This window comes from Sarcophilus harrisii, chromosome 4 (genome assembly GCF_902635505.1).
Source record: "Sarcophilus harrisii chromosome 4, mSarHar1.11, whole genome shotgun sequence".
Classification (NCBI taxonomy): domain Eukaryota; kingdom Metazoa; phylum Chordata; class Mammalia; order Dasyuromorphia; family Dasyuridae; genus Sarcophilus; species Sarcophilus harrisii.
In genome coordinates this window covers 313626571-313648990 of record NC_045429.1, presented here as the reverse complement: position 1 = coordinate 313648990, position 22420 = coordinate 313626571, and the positions used below count along the sequence as shown (strand labels likewise).

The 22420-nt window shown below is 31.3% G+C and overlaps 1 protein-coding gene across 2 annotated transcripts in view; it reads right to left on the bottom strand.

The window, feature by feature from the left end:
- KCNJ16 (potassium inwardly rectifying channel subfamily J member 16) overlaps positions 1-22145 on the bottom strand; it is an 84884-nt gene extending 62739 nt beyond the window's left edge. The window contains exons 1-2 of one of the 2 annotated variants that reach the window (XM_031965718.1): positions 22021-22145; positions 18724-18831 (exon numbers count right to left, since the gene is read on the bottom strand). The gene's annotated coding sequence lies outside the window, so the exon portion shown is untranslated. The remainder of the gene's footprint in view (positions 1-18723; positions 18832-22020) is intronic. The other variant, XM_031965716.1, reaches the window with a different exon arrangement.
- Positions 22146-22420: the final 275 nt, after the last annotated feature.

Sequence of the window (22420 nt, the reverse complement as noted above, 5' to 3'; positions counted from 1 at the left end):
TTGGCAGTACCCCATTTTCTTGTAGTTCCTCTCTTTGATTTCCTAGTTACTCCCAGAACTTGCATTTTGTTTTTGTTTTTTTTGCTGAGGCAATTGGGGTTAAGTGACTTGCCCAGGGTCACACATCTAGGAAGTGTTAAGTGAGATCAAATTTGAACTCAGGTCTCCTGATTTCAGAACCTGCATTTTAAGGAGGATGCCAAAGCCCCCAAATCAGCATTACTTTTCAGACAGAACTCTTAACTTTTTTCTGGAACCTCAGCAAAGTCTCTTAACCTACTACATAAATTTCTTTTATGTGCTATTGTCTTCAGTTAGGAAAAAAAATGCCCCTAAAAGATAATGATGAATACTGGAGGGGATCTGGGAAAACTGGGACACTAATACATTATTGGTGGGATTGTGAACAGATTCAACCATTCTGGAGAGCAATTTGCAATTATGCCCAAAGGGCTATCAACCTGCACATCCCAAGTTCAGCAGTATCTCTACTGGGTCTGCGTCACAAAACAATCATAAAGAAGGGAAAGGAACTCACATTTGCAAAAATAGTTTTGGAAGTCCTTTTTGTAGTGGCAAGAAACTGGAAACTAAGTAGATGCCCATCCTATGGAGAATGGCTAAATTAAGTTATAGTATATGAATATTATGGAATATTATTGTTCTGTAAGAAAGGATCAGCAGGATGATTTCAGAAAGGTCTGGAGAGGATTACATGAACCAATGTTAAGTGAAATGAGTAGAACCAGAAGATCATTGTACATGCCAACAGGAAAATTATACGATGATCAACTCTGACTGATGTGATTCTTTTCAACAGCAGGGTGATTCAGGCCAGTTCCAATGAATTTATAATGAAGAGAGACATCTGCACCCAGAAAGAGGATTATGGGGATTGAATGCGGATCACAACATAGTATTTTTACTCTTTTTGTGGTTGTTTGCTTGCATTTTGTTTCCTTTCTCACTTTTTTTTTCCTTTTTGATCTGATTTTTCTTGTGCAATGTGATAATTGTGGAAATTTGTAGAGAGAATTGCACATATTTAACATATATAAATTACTTGCTGTCTAGAGTAAAGGATGGAGGGAAAGAAAGAAAAAAAATCAGAACACAAGAGTTTGCAAGGGTGAATATTGAAAATTACCTATGCATATGTTTTGAAAATAAGAAGCTTTAATAAAAATAAACAAATAAATAAAACTATTAAAAGAAAAAAAAAAAAACACTCCTAGTGCCATTATTGAATCTGTATCCCAAAGAGATCATAAAGAAGGGAAAAGAGCCCACTTGTGCAAAAAATATTTGTAGCAACTCTTTTTGTGGTAGTAAGGAATTGGAAATTATGTCTATGCTTATTAATTAAGGAATGGCTGAATAAGATATGGTATATGAATACAATGAAATGCTATTGTTCTATAAGAAGTGATGAGCAGATTGATTTCATAAAAGTCTAGAAAGACTTATGTGAACTAATTTTAAGTGAAATGAGTGGAACCAGGAGAATATTGTACACACCAATAGGAAGATTTTGTAATGATTTACTATGATTGACTTAGTTCTTCTTAGCAAAACACTAGTCCAAGCCAGTTCCAATAGATTTGTGATAGAAAATGCCAATTACATCCAGAGAAAGAAATATGGAGATTGAATGTAGATTGAAATATGTTTTTTTCACTTTTTTGTTTTGTTTTGTTTTGTTCTCATGATTTTACCCTTTTGTTCTGATTTTCTTTCCTACTATAAATCACATGGAAATATGTTTAAAATGATTGTATATGTATAATCTATATCAGATTGCTTGCTGTCTTGAGGAAGAAGGAGATAAGGAAGGAAAAGAAAAAAAAAATGGAACTCAAAATCTTACCAAAATGAATGTTGAAAACCATCTTTGTATTTAATTGGGAAAACAATATACTATTTAAAATAGATACATATACACATATAACAAAATGAGGTAAACATGAAATAATTAACTTATTAGAGTTTATTGAGGAGTGACAGATTTGAATTTTAAGAAAATCACTTTGGCAGCTACATAGGATGGATTGGAAAGGAGAAAACATTGGCATTGTGAGACCAATTAGGAAGCTACTGCAAATAGTCCAGGAAAGAGGTGATGAGGTGCTGAATTAAGAAGGTAGCTTTTTATATAAAAGTAAAGAAGAAGTTGGGAGAAAAGTGGATTTAGAAAAAAACACAAAAACAATAAAGCAAGATTTGGCAAGTCTTTCAGTATATAGGGCAATTGAGAGTGAGGAACAAATGATGACACCTAGATTGTAAACAGTGATGACCTTGATGGTTATAGAGAAGTTCAGAAGAGGGATAATGAGGGAGGTTTGGGGTTATAATAAATAGAATCTGTAAAATGTCATTCTCCAATTAATGAGCATACCCTTGATTTCCAATTATTTGCCATGACAAAAAGAATTGCTACAAATATTTTTTATACTTATGCATCCTTTTTTTCTTTTATTTGATCTCTTTGGGTTTCAGATATAATAGTGATATTGCTGGGTGAAAGGGTATGCACCATTTTATAATCATTTGTGCATAGCTCCAAATTCTTTTCCAAATTGGGTGGAACAGTTCACAACTCCACCAAGAATTCATTGGTATAACTATTTTCTCCTCATCCCTTCCAGCATTTTAGATTTCAGGTGGTACCTCAAATGTTTTAATTTGTATTTCTCTAATCAATAGTGATTTGAAGCATTTTTATATACCTATAACTATTTATAGTTTTGATCCTTTAACTAATTATCATTTGGGGAATAACTTATTTTTTATGAATGTGACTCAGTTCTACACTCAATATATATGTATGAGAAATGAGACTTTTATCAAGGAAACTTGCTGTATCATTTCTAGGATACCTTTAAAATAATGTAGTTTCTTTGAATATCTCTTTTCCTTAGGTTTATTTTTGCTTTTGCTTTGTCTGAGATCATGAATGCTGCTTCTGCCATTTTACTTCAGTTGAATCAGCACAATAGATTCTAAACCAGTCCTTTATTTTAACTATTTGTGTCTATCTGTTTCAAGAATATATCTTGTGATATACAAAGGTAATGGAATATTATTCTTCTATAAAAAAATCATGAACAAGCTGATTATAGAAAGGCCTGGAAAGATTTACATGAACTAATGCTGAGCAAAACAAGCAGAACCAGGAATACATTGTACATAATAACAGCAAGAATGTGCAATGATCAACTATGAAAGACTCGGTTCTTAGCAACTGTTCATTGATCTGAAGCAATTCCAATAGACTTTGGATAGAAAATGTCATTTGCATTCAGAGAAAGAACTAAGGAGACTGAATATGTCAACACATGCTATGTTAACTTCTTTTTTTCTTTTTTTTCCCCCTTTCCCATGTTTTTTTCCCTTTTTCTCTGATTTTTTCTCTCCCAATATAATTCATAAAACAATGCATATTAAAATAAATTAAAAAATAATGTCTTGTAAACAGCATATTATTGGATTCTGATATCTGCTTCCATTTTATGGATGCTATATGTATCCTCTTCCCATTTACAGTTATGTTTACTGTGTATTTCCCTCAATTCCACCCATTTCCTTCCCTCTCTTACTCCCTCCCCCTCTTTTTCCCTCTCTCTCTCTCTGCCTCTCTCTCTCTCTCTCTCTTTCTCTCTCTCTCTCTCTCTCTCTCTGTAATCCTGTCCTTCTTCAAAGGTTCATTTTGTTTCTAACCACTGTTTCCCTTCCATCATTCTCCTAACTTTCTCTTTTTCTATTTTCCTATTAGGTAAGTTACATTTCTAATTACAATTCTTTGTCTGTTTTCCTTATTCTACTTCTCCCTTTCCCCAGTAATATCCTTCATCTTGTCCTTTCATTAAAAAAATTCCAATATGATTGATTTATATTTATGCTCTCTGTCCATACAAACTTTTAACTATTCTAGTAATGATAAAGTTCTCAGCAGTTACACATATCAGCTTCCAGTATAGGAATTTGAATAGTTTAAATTTATTGAGTTCCTTTGTGATTATTCTTTGCTTATCTTTTTATGCTTCTCTTGTGTCTTTTGTTTTAATATCAAATATTTACTTATCTCTGGATTTTTCATCAGAAGTGCTTGGAAGTTCTCTACTTTATATATTCCATAAAGGATTATACATTAATTTTGATGAATATATTACCTTGGTTGTAATCCTGACTTTTTGACTCCTGGAATAACATATTTGAAGTTATCTGTATTTTAATGTGGAAGATGTTAAATCTAAAGGATCTAAACTGGGACTCTATGGTATTTGATCTATTTATTTTTGGCTGCTCAAAATATTTTTTCAGTGACTTTGGTATCCTGAAATTTGGCTATCATTTTTCTGGGAGTTTTCATTTTGACATCTCTTTCAGGAGGCAGTTGTTGGATTTTTAAAAATTTCTATTTTGCCATGTGGATCTAAGATGTTAGGACATTTTTCCTGTGTAAATTTTTGAAATGTGATGGTTAGATTATTTTTTTTAATCAAGGCTTTAAGATGGTCTAGTAATCCTTAGATTATATCTCCTGGATTGATTTTCCAATCAGTTGTTTTTCCCATGAGGTATTTCAAATTTTATTCTTTTTTTTATTCTTTTGACTTTGATTGTTTCTCAATATCTCATAAAAATAATTAACTTCCACTTCTCTGATTTTATATTTTAATGAATTATTTACTTCAGTGATATGTTGTGCCTTTTGAACTGTTCTGGGGGGTTTTGGATGTTATTTTAATCAATAGTTGTTATGTTTCCTTTACCAAGCTGTTGATTCTTTTATCATATTTTTTCTACATCGTTCTATTTTTTTTTCTAATTTTTCCTATACCAAACATTTCTTTATTTACCCTTTCTAGGAATTCTTGTTGGGTTTCAGCCTTATTATGATTTTTCCTTGAGACTTTGTAAGTATTCTCACATTGTCATCTTCTGGGTTTATGTCTAGATTTTCCCTACAACCATAAAACTTTTATGATCAATTTTTTTTATTGTTATTTCCTCAGTTTCCCAAATAGTTTGGGTGCTTTCAAAGTGTTAAGATCCTAGAAGAGGTGATTTCACTACCATTTTGATATACATTCTGCTTATTACCAAGAAAAGTTCTCCATTACTTATCAGTCACAAGTGCTTACACTCCTCTGTGAGGCCCCTTCTTTCCTATGACTGGCCATCAGCACTCTTCTACATTCTGGAACTGTGACCTAGAATTTTTATAGACAATAGACTTGCCAATCAGCATCAGCTGTGCTCAGTGCCAGCAAAGGGTCTCCTGTAATCTCTTTTTGACTAGTTGTCTGATTTCCTTACTTATTTTGATCTGAGAGTTCCTAAAGCTGTTGTTGATGCTGCAAGTGTATGTGTAGATTCCAGACAGACTTCCAGACTGGTTTCACAAACATCTATTGTAGACCTCTTAGTTTTTATTAAGTCATAAAAACATCTCACCCTGATCTTTTTTTAGCTCTGTCCCTCCAAAATTTTATTTGAAACATTTTTTAAAAGTTGCTAAGAGGGGAATATTGTAAGAGTCCTGCTGGGAAGTCACCCATAATCTACCATCTTATATATATATATATATATATATATATATATATATATATATATATATATATATTATATATATATATATATATATATATATATTTTTTAAATTGAAATTAGTAGATGGGTTATTTATATCCACATTGATATCTTTATATAATTTCCCTTCTCTTCATGTGAATAAGTTTTTACTCACCAGATAATTCTATAGTTATTCCCAGAGACCTAAAGTGCTTTGGAGCAAATTTATTTGGGTACTTTGTAAACTAGAAGGTAAACATTTTTCCCCTTCTCCCTTAATTCTGCTACCTTCTTTGTGATGATTATTTTAAATGTAGACCATATGTAGTTTGCATAGTTATTTGATTGTTGTCACCACTATTATAAAATGAGTTCCTTAAAAGTAAGGACTGTCTTATATTTCTTTATATTATCATACAGCACGCTGTCTAGCACTTAATAACCATTAATCGACTCAAAATCATGTAGTAAATTTCTCAAAATTCAGTTTTCATGCCTTCCCATTAAGGTCATTAGAAAGAAGGCAAAAGTAGTGGCAGCTAGGTGCTGCAGAGGATAGAGCACCAGTCCTGAAGTCAGGATGACCTGAGTTAAAATATGAACTCAGACACTTAAAACATCCTTGCTGTGTGACCCTGGGCAAGTCACTTAACCCCAATTGCCTCAGCAAAAAAGAAGAAGGAGAAGGAGAAGGAGGAGAAGGAGAAGGAGAAGGAGAAGGAGAAGGAGAAGGAGAAGGAGAAGGCAAAAACATAGAGAAAGAAATTGACCAGGATTCAAGATGTGGGTTATCCTATTATCTTAATAGGAAGGAAGAACTTTCCCTCTTGGACAAAGTCCTGGTTCACTCTGTTTATTGAGGTTCTGGCTTTTCCATCTCTCTTCTATGTTGTCTGTATGCCACTAGGCTATGGCAGTCCAGACATCTTTTTGGAATGTTGGAACTCACTCTTCCCAAAATCTAAGTTGTTTATATGTGAGACTCAAAGAATCAGAGAATGTATAGTCTAACATGACTGAAAAAAGAATATAAAACATACAATTTGTATTTATCTATCCTTTGCTTGAAGACTTTTAGTGAAGATCAGACTAGTGCATCTATTTTGATAAATCAAAAAAGATAGAAAAATTATCCAAATTTGTTTTTTCAACTTGAAACTATTTCCATTCTAGTCAAATTCTCTACAAAACTGGAAAATTGATTTTCCCCCTGATTTACAGGCCCATTCATGCCATTTTCCTCCTCAATAAAGTTTAGCCTTTTTCCTATTACCTCTGGAAATAAATAGAATCTTCTGTATCATTTGTGTCAAAATGAAGTGTTCAGTATAGATAAATTCTAAGGTTGTTTTTAGATATAATATTTTATGATTCAAGGATTCAGGATATCTCAATTGCCCTTCATCTGCTTACCAGAATGAAGGTAATCATTACCATTTGTACAACTGAGTCCAAATTATCCTTCAGGATATAGAAGGGAAAAAATGCATCTGAAATTATGATTTTAAAAAGCTTTTGTTCATGAAATGTTCTTTAGTAACTCAGGCTTTTAGGTCAGGAAATGTTTCTCTCAAAAATTAAAGAAGCAGTAGCTTTTTCTCATTACAAAATCAGTCATCAATCATCCTGCCATTCATGGGTGATGAAGCTGATGAAGCAGGCTCTTTCTGGATTTGGCTATCTCACTTTACCATCTGAAAGACCTTGGTCATGAGGTAAGTGGAGTAATTAAATCTGAATTAGAACTAAAGGGAAAGGGATCTTTGAGCAAATAATTAAAAGTATTACTGCCGATTGAATGAAAACCCTTAGATCAAGATAGAAGCAGTCACCACCAGTTTCTTGGTAAGACTTTGCAATTTCATTGAGCAAGGTTTAGTTGAGAGCTAGCACGTATGCCTCCAGCAGCAATAAGAAACAAGTAACAGTTTCATATTTTGTCTCTATCCTAAGTATGAAGTAGAAAGGTACCTCAAATGTAATTAATTAAAACCAGATGTGGTCTCTAAATAATGGAGTAATTGACTTTTCATCTTTTTTTTTTTTTTTTTTTTTTTTTTTTGGTAAATTACTCTATTGGTAAATGGAGTTGTGGTAACCTTTTAGGAAAAAAAAAATATATGTGATTGCAAGTAAAAGTTTATAAATTAAATTATTTCCTTCCTTTCCAGTGAACTGAGTATATTTGATAATTCGACTTTATGTTATAAACTATTGCAACAGTGGGAAAGCAGTAGTTTTCAATTTGGGTAACATAAGAGATTTATTGCAATGCTTTCCCCAGGTCAGGGAGGGATCTTATCATTGCACAATAATTCATCCAGGGAAAGTCCTTGCATTTATTGACTCTATTTAAGCTTAGGAATGTATTGTAAGCTGAGAATTAGATGTAGATAATAATCCTTACTGATCATTTTTGTGGTCATTCAAAATCCACATGCACAGTAATGAATGAACAAAATGTTCACAGAAGGGAAAAAGTCAATTAAAATAACTTGAACACTCAATTCAAGCCCCTAAATCTACCCACTTATAATTTCTACATGATTGTAGTATTTGTAGTATTAGTATATGGCTCCAGTTGAAATTTAGGCTTATATGAATAATTATGTTACTTCTAAGGCACAACCTATATGATCCAAAATCAACCAGTTAAAAAGAGAATCTGATTAAGAGATGAAAGAAATCTTATAATTAATGATGAATAAAGGGTAAAATATTTGTTGTTTGCTTTTATTTCATAGGTACCTTATAGATCATATCATAAAAATATCACATTTTTAGGGATTAAAACCTGAGGCTCAGTAGGGTAAGAATTTATCTTTCTCCTTGTTTTTCCTTCTCTTTCCTTTCCATCCTTCCTTCCTTACTTTGAAAATGGCTGGACAAATTGTGATGCACAAATTATTCCAAAGAAATAAAAGTAAACTGAGACAAAAAGTTGACAGCATGGTTAATTTATTAGCAAAACTAGCAATTGCCAGTAAATGGGATTCAAGTCTCCTCAGTAACCAAGAATATTTATGTCAGAATAGAGAGTATCTTTATAGTCTAAAAAGAACTATAGAGCACCAGCCTTGCAGTCAGGAGGACCTGAATTCAAATCTGGTCTCAGACACTTAGTGCTTCCTAGTTGTATGATCCTGGGCAAGTCATTTAACCCCAATTGCCTCAGGGTAAAAAACTAATCAAAATAATAATAAGAATATAATATCTAGTAATTAAAATCAAAATATATTCATTATGTTAATAATATTCATATTTAATGCACATTCATTATAGGAATAAGGAAGTATAGGAGAAATGGGAAGTGGATTGATTGTTAACATAAGGGCTGTAGACATTCCCAACTCCATGTGACTTTAAAAAGCTCAAAGTACAGCTTTCTCATAGGCTCATGCATCTTTTTTTTTTTTTTGATGAAATAACTCATTTATGTACTACAAGATCATCATGGAGTTCTTTGCAAGTTGAAATAAGTTGAAATGAGGAATGAGTTTACACACAAAAAAAGGAAGAACTTCAACTCAGAAAAAGAAGAGTATTAAAAACAAAAGATTTAGGCTCACAAGAGTAGGAAATTGAACTCTTAATTTAAGTAAGATTAGTAATTCATAGGGGGTGTTAGCTAAAAAATCAAGTTTGATTATATTAATTAAATACAATTCCTAAATTGCATTTTTCTGAATATATTGGGCTATTATTGTGCCAAGATAAATGGCAAGAGAAATATGGAAAAGCATGTACTAAATAATTTATAATTAAGTAAGCAAAACCAGAAGAGAAATATACACAACTACAATATTGTAAACAAAAACAATATTATAAAACAGATGAAATCTAATTAATTGTAAATATTAATAGTAATCCTAGAGAACAGGTAATAAAATATACTTTCCTTTTGTTCATAGAGAAGACAAGAATAGAATGTGTATAGACAATGTACCTCAACTTCTTTTCTATGATCCCTTAGTCATTTAGATATGATTTTTATTTTCTTTGTTACAAAGGGGCAAGCACTAATTGTTAAATGAGGTAATTTCATATAAAGAAATCATTAATATAAAAATGAAAAGACAACAATAGAAGTTTAATTTTTTTAATGAAAAGGAGAAGAGCTACATTCAGCCAACTACATAATTAGGGTGTCTTTAAACAGGAGAGGAATGACAATGTTTGATTAAATGGTGGAATCAGAAGTTGACCAATGTAAGGGGATTGAAGTTTGTTAGATAAAATACTCATACCTATCTTTAATATTTTAATTTATTCATTTCTTCCTATTTTTCTTTTCTTTTTTTTCAGACTTATGATTTCATTGACATGTAATTTCCAATGTAGAAAAATACACTATAAATTAGAGGGATTGGGTACTCACTTGTTCAACTGACAATCTTTAAAGTGCCAAATCTGTAGCAAAAAATTAACTCGCCATCAAAAAGCTGATATTTTATTGAGAGAAATAATATATATATTCCCAGAGATTAAATATGTGTAAAGTAAGTAGATGATACTTTGCAGGGGATAAAGAAGCTCACATGCTAAAAATAACTTTTGATCTGAGCTTTGAGAGAATCTAAGAATTCTTGTGTACAGAGATAAGAATGTACAGAAATGATCCAACCATGGTAGATAGCTGATGTCAAGATGCAATCCAAGAAATAGAATAACATATACAGGAGAACAGCAAACAGACCAGTTTAACTGAAACATAGAGACAATGAAATAGAATAATGTGAAACACATGAATTTAAAGGTAATATAGAAACAGTTTATGAAAGTAAGTAAATGCCAAATGTATTTTATCCTTGAAGTAATAATCAGATTAGGAATTCTATTCTGTCAACTACACAGGAAGATGAAGAGGGAAGAGAGTTGATAAGAGAAGGGTAAGAAATAGTCTTTTTCAAAAGTTAAAGTTGTCTGTGTAAGTAGAAACAAGGTTATGGCTATGAGAAAACTCATCTATTACTTAGAAACTCAAAGAATTTCTTGTGAATTTTTGAGATTATGTGACTTAACCATGTTCACATAACTACCATGTCTCAGAGGTAGGATTTGAGAGTAGGGCTTCTTGACTGACTTCCAGTCCATAATGCTATGATTTTTATGGGAAATAAAGTAGGAGAGAAATATTTTTAAGACCCCAACTGGTGAAATTCAGTAAGTATGTCTGTTTGTTTTTCCTACTTGAAAAACCAGTCTATTTTTGATCTAGGTAGAACAGTTTTTGTTGTTCTTGTTGTTGTTGTTGTTGTTTGTTTGCTTTTGTTTTTTTGGGTTTTTTTTTTTTTTTTTTTTTTTTGCTGATGGATAGAATATGGCATATAGTAGGCACTTAATAAAGGTCTGTTTACCTGAAAATACTTAATCAGCACCATATAATGACATGCTCCTAGTCACATCCATCAAACATGAATTTCTAAATAGTTCAGGATCTTTAATATTTCCATCACCACACTTCCTTTTATTTTTTTTAACTTTTTAAATGATATTTTTATTTTTCCAAATATGTGCAAAGATAGCACATTCACCTTTGAAAAACATTATATTCCAAAATTTTCTCCCTCTTCTCCCTCCTTCCCCCTCCCCAAGTCAGCAAACAATCTGATATAGGTTAAATGTGTGCATTTCTTCTAAATTTATTTTCAAATCATCATGTAGCAAAAGCAATCAGATCAAAAGGGGAAAAAACATGAGAAAGAAAAAAAAAACAAGCAAGCGAACAAACAATAGCAAAAAAGTGAAAATATTATATTTTTATCTACATTCAGTGTTCATAGTTCTTTCTCTGGATGCAGATGGCATATTCCATTACAAGTCTATTGGAATTGCCTTGAATCACCTCATTGTGAAAAAGAGCTATATCCATCACAATTGATGTTGTGTTGTCACTTGTTACTGTGTAAAATAATATCTTGGTGCTGCCCTACCTTTTATTTTTTATTCAGGAAGTTTTGTAGGCATGAAATAGGTCACCATTACAGGTAGCAGGTCCTCAGCCACTGAAGACCTTTTAGTGAAAACTAGATTAAATTAAGTAAAGCCAACAAGTCAACAAGCATTTATTTAAAATCTACTTGTCCATCATTTTGTAGCAGCATTTGGTAAGGGGTTAGAGTTAATGGATTGAACTAGATATTTATTGACTTCCTTCTATCATAGGAAGTTCATTATACTTTGTCCTTCTATAGTTCCAAAACACCCATGACACCCCTGAAAATAGTTGGGACAATGTGTTTATTAATAACTTTCAGTGTCTTCATCAAAAACACAGGATTACATACATAACATAACATACAAAAACACAGAGTTGGGTCAATCCTTATAGATTATTTAATTTAACCTCTTCATCTAATAGAGTTCAGTCATTTGATTTTAGAAAATGGAACCACAGAGGTCTATAGATAGCTCTTCCATTTTGTATATGTTGGGGGAATAGAGAAGATGAGTAATTTTACTTATGTTTTCATTGATACAGAGAAATTACTGTTTATAAAATCCAGTTCATTAGTCTTCACTGGCAAATATTCATTAATTGTATCTTAGATAAACACCTCAGACACTGAAAAGTTAAGTGATATGTCTACAATGATACAACTCATTATGCCAGAGGCTAGACTTGATCACAGATATTTTCGACTCTGAGGCCAATCCTCTGACTATTGATCTTCAGACAGAACTTTAGAGGATAACAGTAAGAAGAAACATTTTTACAATATAGAATACAGCATCTTCAAAAAACACACAATATATGTTAACTTGCCAAATTCTTACTACAACATAACTAACAAGTAGGCATTTAACAAATACTTATTGATGTGACTCAATCTAATTCAGCTTCTCTTAAGTGACAGAGGACTCCTTCCCATTAGAGGTAGTCTATTTGACAGTTTTAACACTTCCAAAATACAAAATGTGGCATTAAACAATGAAGGATTTATAGTTAGAAAATTAAAACAAAGTAGTATACTACATGAATTTTTGGATAGCACTTAATATAATGGAAATAGAAAAATTCTTCAAAAATTGAGGGTAAGCAAAATAATTGCTGAAGTCAGTGTCAGAGTGAAATATACATTTCCCTCTTTAATACTTTTATTTTTATTAATAAATATTGGAAATAATTCTTAAGGAAGACATTTTCTATTTCCTTCAATGTTTTGCTTTATATGTGTGCATATGCATATGTGCACTTATACAGGTACATGTATGCACACATATCTGTATGCTAAACAATGGTTACTGTCTTTAAAATACTATGAATAATTTTAAGGAAGAATGAAGTAATGAAAGAACCTTGGCTTTTTTTTTCTGGCTGCTATCTTTTTAGCACCATACGTGTATGTATTACAAGAAAAAAAAATTGGGAAGTCTTAATGAGAGCCCAGTCATATTAAAGACTTAAAAATGACAAAATTAAGCAAAGGTAAATAGGAAGCTAGCCAGTACCAAACCAGAAATGGAAAGAGAGCTAAATTTCTATTCAGAAGATATGAACTCAAATTCAATTTAAATTTATTAGTAATTCTGCTACTTCTTAGCTTAGATAAATCATATAATCTGTGCCTTCATTTCCTCATCTGCAAAAATAAAATTATACTTTTATGGAAGTTCTACATTTTTATCGTAATGTTGGTCTGGAAATGATCCTGGGTTCTCAGAACCTATGCAAGTGAATACCAAGTTCTGTCAGGGTTCTACCAAGTTTAAAATATTTTGACTTAAGTCACTAAAAAACTCACTATCTTCTGAGAACCAAGTGAGTGAACTACAGAGAAGTTTGTTGTCAATAGTTTAATTAATAGATGATGAATCCTTTGTTGATAGTGACCTATTAAACAGATTAAATATATACAAACAATCAAAGCCTATAATACTATCCTCACTAAATTATTGTGAGGCTTAAATATAATAAACATGTAAATCATTTTGCAAAGAATAAAGCTTATATGTGAGCAATGCTTGTTCTTGTCCAATCTCCAAGACTTTAGTCACCACTCCACACTATTTGCATGACAAGCATGCTGACTTAGAAAAGTTTTTGGACTTTCAGGCTCATCAAATATTTAGAAAAACAATACCATATATATATATATATGCATATATATATATATATGCATATATATATATATATATATATATGTGAGGATTTAGTCTTTATACCTCTTTCAAGTACATTATTTCATCCAATCATCATAAAGATCCTATGAGATGTTTTATATAATTTAACATTTTAGAATTTTTTTTAGTCATGTCTAACTTTTCATAATCCCATTTGGGAATTTTCCAGCAATAACACAGCAGTGATTTGCCATTTCATTTTCCAGTTCATTTTACAGATAAGGAAACTGAGGCATAATTAACATTAGTTCCATTTTATTATCTGCTATATGAAAAACTATAAAACTAAATAAATTGCTTGTAAAGACTTTAATTCAACTTTAACAAAATAATTATAAAGCATACAGCTTACTTCTGTGTTGAAGATTTTATTGTGAGAGTTTTGTTTCTTATTTTGTTTGGAACTGCAATTTCATTGTTGTGAAGAGATTGTAATACAAAAGTATCAATCTGGATCACTACAGGAAATTTCTGTATGAGAATTAAACCACTTTTCCCAATATCTATATTACCCCCTCATAGGAGGTGAATCAAAGATGGCAATTATCTTCTATGTATTCGTTAAACTATGTAGTTTTCTATTATTAGCTAGCATTCATTAAATAATATTATGCAATTGTTATTGCTCCTTTTACATTATATCTTATCTGACCCTCCCCAAAGTCCTGTGTATAGGAAAGTATGCATTATGCAAAATATGGGTAGCTCAGGGAAGTTTAATAATTTGTTTAAGATCATAAAACTTACCAGTGCTGAGATTTTAACCCAGGCCTTTAACTTTTAAGACCGTAACTAAATAATTTTGCTAAAATGATCAGACTCAATAAATCTACTTCCAGTATTTATTTGGGTTACCTAGGCTAAGAATCACAGTGAAATGAGTTACAAAGTCATTCATTATTCCATGAGGGAGAAGTAATTGTCCCTAAGACTTTAATCTAAAAATAGATCTTAAGACCATAAATATTATTGGTCTTCATTCCTGCTACAGAGTCTCATTAAATTGCCACATCATTGTATTTTCCATGACTGTGATGATAGAAGAAAGTACCAGTTCAAACAGGCAAAAGTTAATGCACCAAGAGCAGAGATTGCTTGTATTTCAAAGAGGAACTTGGCAATGAACAGTTGGGAATGTTTCCAGATATACCAGATTATCTGTTGGATTTGATGATTTGAAGATATTTATTTGATTTCAGTGAATATCCTATTTTTTTTCATCTGGATACTGCTTGATTTTTTAAAAAAATAATATATAGCATCTATACCCTCCCCCCAAGCTAGATGGAATATTTGAGCTTATATACACTACCATCAGTAATCAACCAGGCATTTTCTCTAAGAAATTCCACAAATGACTATCCAGTCTTCATTTGTAGTTATCACTAATGGGAGAATCATTATCAACTAAGGCTACCATTATTAGAATTTTTTTCTTTAAATGAAATAGAAACTTGATTTTCTGCAATGTCAAAACATTGGTCTTAGTTGACTTTTTGCCTGTATCTACTGTTCTGCTTGACAGGATTGTCATCATAATGGTAACTCAAAAGGAGAAATAAAAGGAAATAAATAACTTGAGAAAGGAGGGAGGAGGACTCCCTACACTAATCAAATCCATTAGAAAATAATTCATCTCCCAAGTTTATTTGAATTTTATGTATATAGAAGCACATTTCCTAATTTCAACATTGCTTTGAATATGAAATTCTTAGTGCAACGTGATTAATCTCCCTAACTTACTAATGAGATTTTTATGACTTAAGGTATCTAATAGAGTTAAGCAAAAATTTCATGGAGCAGGAAGTGGAATTACTTTACAAATCTCCAAAAATTGAATTAAAATGTGTTTTACTCACAAATAGCCTTAGCTAATTGAATCAAAATAGCCACAATATTTTTCTTTGGGTGTTATCCAAACATAGTTTTGGCCTTGGCTCTGTTTCTCATCCTAAAAAGTAAATGACACAGAGAAGGAATAGACTTCATAGTAGAACAATTTGCTGTGTTAATGTCCAGATTTCTAATATTCAGGCATTTTTCTCAATGGAAGTAGAATATTTTGCTTTGATACAATATGTGAAAGAGCAGCTAATCAGAAAATTCAAAGAATTTTGAAAGACCAATTGATATTCCATATTATATTAACGATGGCTAAGTAGATTCTTTCATACTTGGTCTGATTCTTTAAATGTGTTTGTTTATGTGAGTGTGTGTGTGTGTGTGTGTTTGCATGTGGGCATATAAGTGTGTGTATGTGGGTCTAAGTGGGTGTAAATGTGTGAGTGTGGGTGGATATATATGGCCCACGATATTAACAAGTGATCATTGATCCTTTTTTTGCAGATCTCTAATCAAAAGGAATCCTAAATTGCCAAAGGCAGTGCATGCCATCTTTTTTGATTGTTTTAAAAGTTGTTATAAAGTTTAAAATTATCTGTCTTAAACATGTAGTTGGATCTGCCCACTGGGGACAAAAGAACAAGTTTAGTATCTATGTCACAAAATAATCTATCAAATAGTTGATTTTAGTTATCCTGTCCTCTTTAAGTATTCCATTTTCTAAGTTCAATATCCCCACTTCTTAAATTGATGCATTTATAATATAACCTTGAGATCCTTCAACATCCCATTTACCCATCTCCTTATATTTTCCAACTTCTTTCCTAGAATGTTTCTAAGACCTGAACATAGTACTTCTGTTCTAATTCAGACTGGAGTACAATAGCACTACCACCCTAAGTCCTAGATATAACCTAAAAGTCCATTCACTATTCTATTGGCACACATTGAATTCATGGTGCACAAAAATCTTCCTATCTTTGTCAGAGCAACTATTATCTATCCAATTCCAGATTGAAATTAAGCTCAAAAAATTAAATTTGGATGTAGAGTAATAGAGTTGTACATTGTACTTTAAGATGGCAAAAATCTAAGTTAAAAAAAAAAAACATAATCTCAAACTTAATTATCCAAATCATTTAATCTCTTTGCCTCAGTTTATTCAACTGAAAAGTAAGAAGCTTTGAAATTTATGATTCTACACTTCTAGAATCCTGTTTGATTTAGCCTGTTCTAATTAGTGATGCAATGTTTATGGAGAAGGTATCAACTAAGTATTTTCATATAAAACATTTTTTAGTTCTTATCTTAGAAATAAAGATCATTTTATTGAATTATCAACACTCTCTTTACCAACCAGCCAAGAACACAGAGTTATGACATAGTTTATCAGGGTTAAAACATAAGACCATAGTTATGGAGGAATCCTTTGAGATTAATTAGCTCAATCCCTTCATTTCAGGATGAAATTGAAGGCAGAGAAGTTATGTGACTTGTCTAAGAACACATAGATGGTAAGTGGAAAAGTTAAGGTTTAACATGAAGATCTCTGACTCCAATTATAGTATTATTTCTATTGTGTTATGCTGTCAAGGGAATACTATTTTTCTGGGAAAATCTGACTAGTCCATGTGACAGACCCTGCATCTTGGCATCATTACTACTATGTTTCAGTGAATAGAAGAGCTAGCCTTGAGATAGAATACATTTTCTTAAATTATCACTTTAAGTGTATGAAGAAGCTTCCAAAAGAATAATAAATTTATTTCACTTCAACAAGTATTAATTGAATACTAACAATACAGCCATATTTCAGAGTAAGAGATAAATAAGAAATTTGTCATTAAATAGAGAAACAAGATAAATACATGAAAAAATTAGAGATTATAAGAATGATAAATTATTTACTAAGAGAATCCTAAAAATTCAAATAAAAATTAGTACATTGAGAAAGATTGTAGGATATAAAAACACAGGAAAAACCTAACTTTTTTGTACTTTCATAAAAAATGCAACATAAAATAATAGAAAAAAATTTCCATGCAAAATACTTGGAAGCCATTTTACACACACACACGTCACATGCACACACACAGAATACCAAATCCCAAACTGTGAAATAAAAATTATTCAGCAAACTACTTTGTCTCTATTTTAAAATTATAATATTTCAGTAGCAAAACAAATTAAGCAAACAAGACAATGATAAACAATTTCTAGCATAATGTTTGATAAAAAGCAAAGCACCAATCAATTCTCATGAAATAATGTACGTAATTCATTTCTAAATTTGAAAGTTCTATATACATATCATGATTTATTTCTCATAATGATCATTGTTACTGATGTCATTCTGTTAAAAATCTGGGGAAAATGGAAAATAATATAGAAGAAATTGTTTAGACCAACATCTCTCTCCATATATTGGTCTAAACAATTTACCTTAAATATACATGCCTTAAATATAATTTAATTTCATTCATAGGAGGAGCAATATCTTTTATAATTATGAATAAGAAGGGAATCCTTAGCTAAGCAAGAGTTAGAGATGATCATAGAAGGTAAAATGAACAATTGTGACTCCTTAGAATTTTAAAATTTTTGTACAGATAAAATCAGTGCAATTATGTAAGGAAAGAAGAAAAAAACTTGAAAAATATTTGCAGTAAATTTCTGTATTAAAAGCCTAATATAAAAATAGATAGAAAATTAATTGAAATATGTAAGAATAAGAGCTTTTGCCCAATAAATGGTAAGTAAATATGAATAGCAAATTTTCAAAAGAAGAAAAGTATAAGTATTATAAGCAAAAATGTCAGTCAGAGGGAAAAGTTATAGTCATGTATATCAAACATATCTGTTTAGCAGCTCTTTTATTGTAATAGCAAAGAAGTGGCAATGAAATGGGTGACTATTAATCGAAGAATACTAGATTAAATTGTTATATGAATTTAATGGATTGCTGTTGAGCCATAAGAAATTGCAAAAGGGAAAAATTTAGAAAATCATTGAGAAACTTTAATGAATTAATGCAGAATAAAAAGAGTATAACCAAGATGGAATTTTACACATTTTTACAATGATTACATTAATGGAAAGGACAATATGAAAGTAAAATGTGAAAGTCTTAAGAACTTTGCTCAATCATGACTCAGAAGATTGATAATGGAACACACTTACCACTTCTTAGAAAAGACACACTACAAATGGTCTTCAGAGACAGCCAAAGGTAAATCTGTTTTACTTGGCTACTTGTTAGAAGAGAGAACTTCCCTGAAGTTGGGTGGACTAAATGGAGTTGATATGTAGTGATGGTGATGCAAAAAAAGGAGAAGGGGAAGAAAAAAAAAGATATCAAAATATACCATGAATGAAAGACGAAGAGAAAGAAGAAGGAGGAGGAGAAGGAAAAGCAGAAGAAAAAGAAGGAGAAGGAAAAGGAGAAGAAGAAAGAGGAAGAGGAAGAAGTAAAAACAAAGAAATTCAGATCAGATGAAAACAGTCAGGCAGGGAAATTTATACTTTAAAAAACAAGTTGTTTATAACAGCTTCACAGTTTCATATAAAATATTATCTTTCTTTAATATATTGAAATATTCATATTTGTTGTCAAAAATTAAAAAAAATAAAACTTTCAAAATGCTAAGCCTAAGTAAGAGCTAATATTAGTTTTGTATAAAGAAGTCTTATTTTATTATGAGATATTTTAAAGGTGAAGTAATTTTATAGAATTTCAGACATGTAGAAAAAATATAGTGCTAAGCATTTTCAATGTGGTGCATGGTGTGCCATCTCTATTAACTGCTGTATATACAAGACAAAAGGAAAATAGGTAGATATATTAATGCAGTTATGAATACAAAATGAGAAGCTTCCCTGACAAAACTAAATAAATTGCTGAATTTAACCTCTTGTTCTTCACTAAAGAACAGTTATAAGAATAATCTCCCCTTGTATTTAATAAAACACAAAACCATCTTAAAACACACAGGTCATATATGGCCTGAGGAATCTCAATTAAAATGTACCCTATATGCCTCTTAGCATTGACTTAGCCAAAAAAAGAAAAATATAGTGTAATCATTCATGCATTAGAAACTCTTTGGTGAAGTATTTGGTAAAGAGATTCAATTTTTCAGAATTTGGCCTCTTCTGGTTAGGAGCCCTTAACAGAAAAATAACATAATTTGGTTACTCTGACTTCAATAGGAATCTTGGAAATTCTGTTTTATTGCAATTCAGATTACCATATTTCCCTCTGAGTCATTACACTTAGATGCTAGGACTGATGGAAATATATTCTATACACAAATTGCTATGAGAAAAGATAACATAATCAAGAAAGAAGCATTTGGAGAAAGCATTTTAATTTTGTTTTATTACAGGGAAAACTATTTTTAATCTAAGGTTGAATGTCTGTTGGCAATATCTGTGATCAGATTATATCTAGTCCTTTGATTTATGCCACTTGTTTTATTTCTATATGTCACAAAGTAATGGGGATGTGGGTCTTGGCATTATTTTGTTGAGAGTGCACCTTGAACTGTGTTTCCTTTGTTCTTTCCTTTTCTTTGGGAAGAAATATTCATGAAGCATCGTTGAAAATTCTAGTTTTTGTTACATACTAGCTAGTATTGTTAATTCATGCCTCATGTAACTAGCTATCTTAACATGTTTATGAACTGAATTAATTTGAAATAAAAGGATTAAAATTGAATCATCTTTCCATATTATAAATTTCTCAATGACAGAAGATTCTCTATTCATTATAAAATTACAGAATCTTGGAATCAGATGATAGCTCAGAAATAATTTAAATTCAAAGCATCCAAGAATCTTATCTGCAATATTCCCTACAATAAAATAGTGATGAGAATCCCTTCCCTTCTGAGATAGTCAATTCCATTTGGGATTGCTTTATTTAAGGTATTTGTTTTTTTATGTCAAGTATTAATATAAATCTTTTCAGCTATGTCCATTGTTCCCACCTCAACCCTCTAGGCCATTCAAAATAATTTTTTTTCACAAATATTTGAAGATAGCTTTCATTCCCCAATCTTCATTATGATCTGAACCAAGCTGAACGTTCCAAGTTGCTTCAATTTATCCCAACTTGGCATGGTTGTTAAACTTCTTATCCTCCTCCAAGGAATCACAGGCAATATGTTTCTTAAAATTAAACACAATACTCAAAATATAAATGATTCAGTGTTTTCTGTTGGAATTTACTGATGCATCTTTCAAAAGCAGAATAATTAGATCATTTATGCTTTATTTAATACTTCAGAAAGATACATAATCTCAAAAATTTGGGCATGACTATATTTGTTACCTTTTTATGAGATAAGATTAATGCATCAGAAAATTCATTCCCTGATATTGTCTTTCCAAACTTGAGTGCATGAGTGCTTGAATAAATTTGAAACAAAATATTTTGTAAAAGTAAGGGAAGTCACCAGGACTAAGGGGTTGGGGAAAGCTTCTTGTAGAAGTTGTGATTTTAATTGAACTTCAAGCAAAGGAGACCAGTAAGTAAAGTGGAATAGAATGAATATTCCAAGCATAGTAGCATGTCAAAGAGAATAACCAAAGCCCAGTGATGGAATCTTACCCATGGAACTGTCAGGAAGCCAATGCCACTTGATCAAAGAATCTTGGTTAGAGAATGTAAGGACACTAGAAAGCTAGAAAAGGGCTAAGTTATGAAGGACTTTGAATACCAAATAGCATTTTGTTTTTGCTCTTGGAGGCAAAAGTCACTGGTGTTTATTGAATATGGGGGCTAACAGGATGGACATGAATTTTAGGAAAATCACTTTAGAAGATGAATGAAGGATAAGGTTGAAGCAGGAAAAAAAAAACAACGTAGAGGTCTACATTAAATTTAGAGGTCACCCCACCCCCAACAGGCTACTATGTACAAAATGCTTTTACAAAATATTTAAGATTAAATTTACTCAAGTACTGACTCACTAAAGTCTGGAAAGATCATTATCAGATGCTGAACTTTCTGATACATTAGAAGATGATAAATGGAGTCTATGAAACTATGTAGCTTTCTGAAGTATTAAATCAAGCATATAGTAGGTATATGATCTTATTATTTTATTTTTGAAAGAAGCATCAGTAAATTCCAATAGAAAACACTGAAGAGAAACAGGTTTAGGGTTAATGATATGTAGATATTAAACACAATGATATAGAATATATATTTTCCTCCTTAAAGAATTTTATGGGAAGCTGTTTTAATCATTTTAACTAATTACCAAAAAATCAAAGATAGAGAATGGAAGAAAACTAAGCTCATCTTTAAGGATGAGAAAACTTCCCTTTAAGGAGAAGAAAATTGACTCACAGAGAGTATAATATTTTATAATATATTTCACTGGTTTATTTTTTTCAGAGGAAAAACAAATAACAAATAGCCTAATCTAATAAATAACACTTTCTTCATAGCAATAACATAGTATCTCTTACCTTTGTGCATTCTCTCCATAGGGAGAAGATTTAAAGAGGCATGTTGTGAACCAAGTGTTCATAATCTAGGCAAATTGGAAAATATTCCTGAGTTAATAATAAAGAAAAAAGTCACAGAAATCAAGAACCTGAGTTAAACATTGACATCAACTTGTTCCTACAATCTAAGCCTGAGGATCTACATAGGTAACCCCTGGAATCTTTTAAAAACAGGTGACTTCTGGTCAGCTGAGTCTGTGGTTATTTCACTACATGAGTACCAGAGGAAGTGTAAGGTGAAGGTCACTCAAGCATGTACTAGCTCAGTTTTCACTTGGTCAGTGATATGAAGGAGGAAGATTTCCTGGGCCAGGAATTTGTTCAACAATAGCGTTAAGTGCCTCAAATATTTACAAACAGC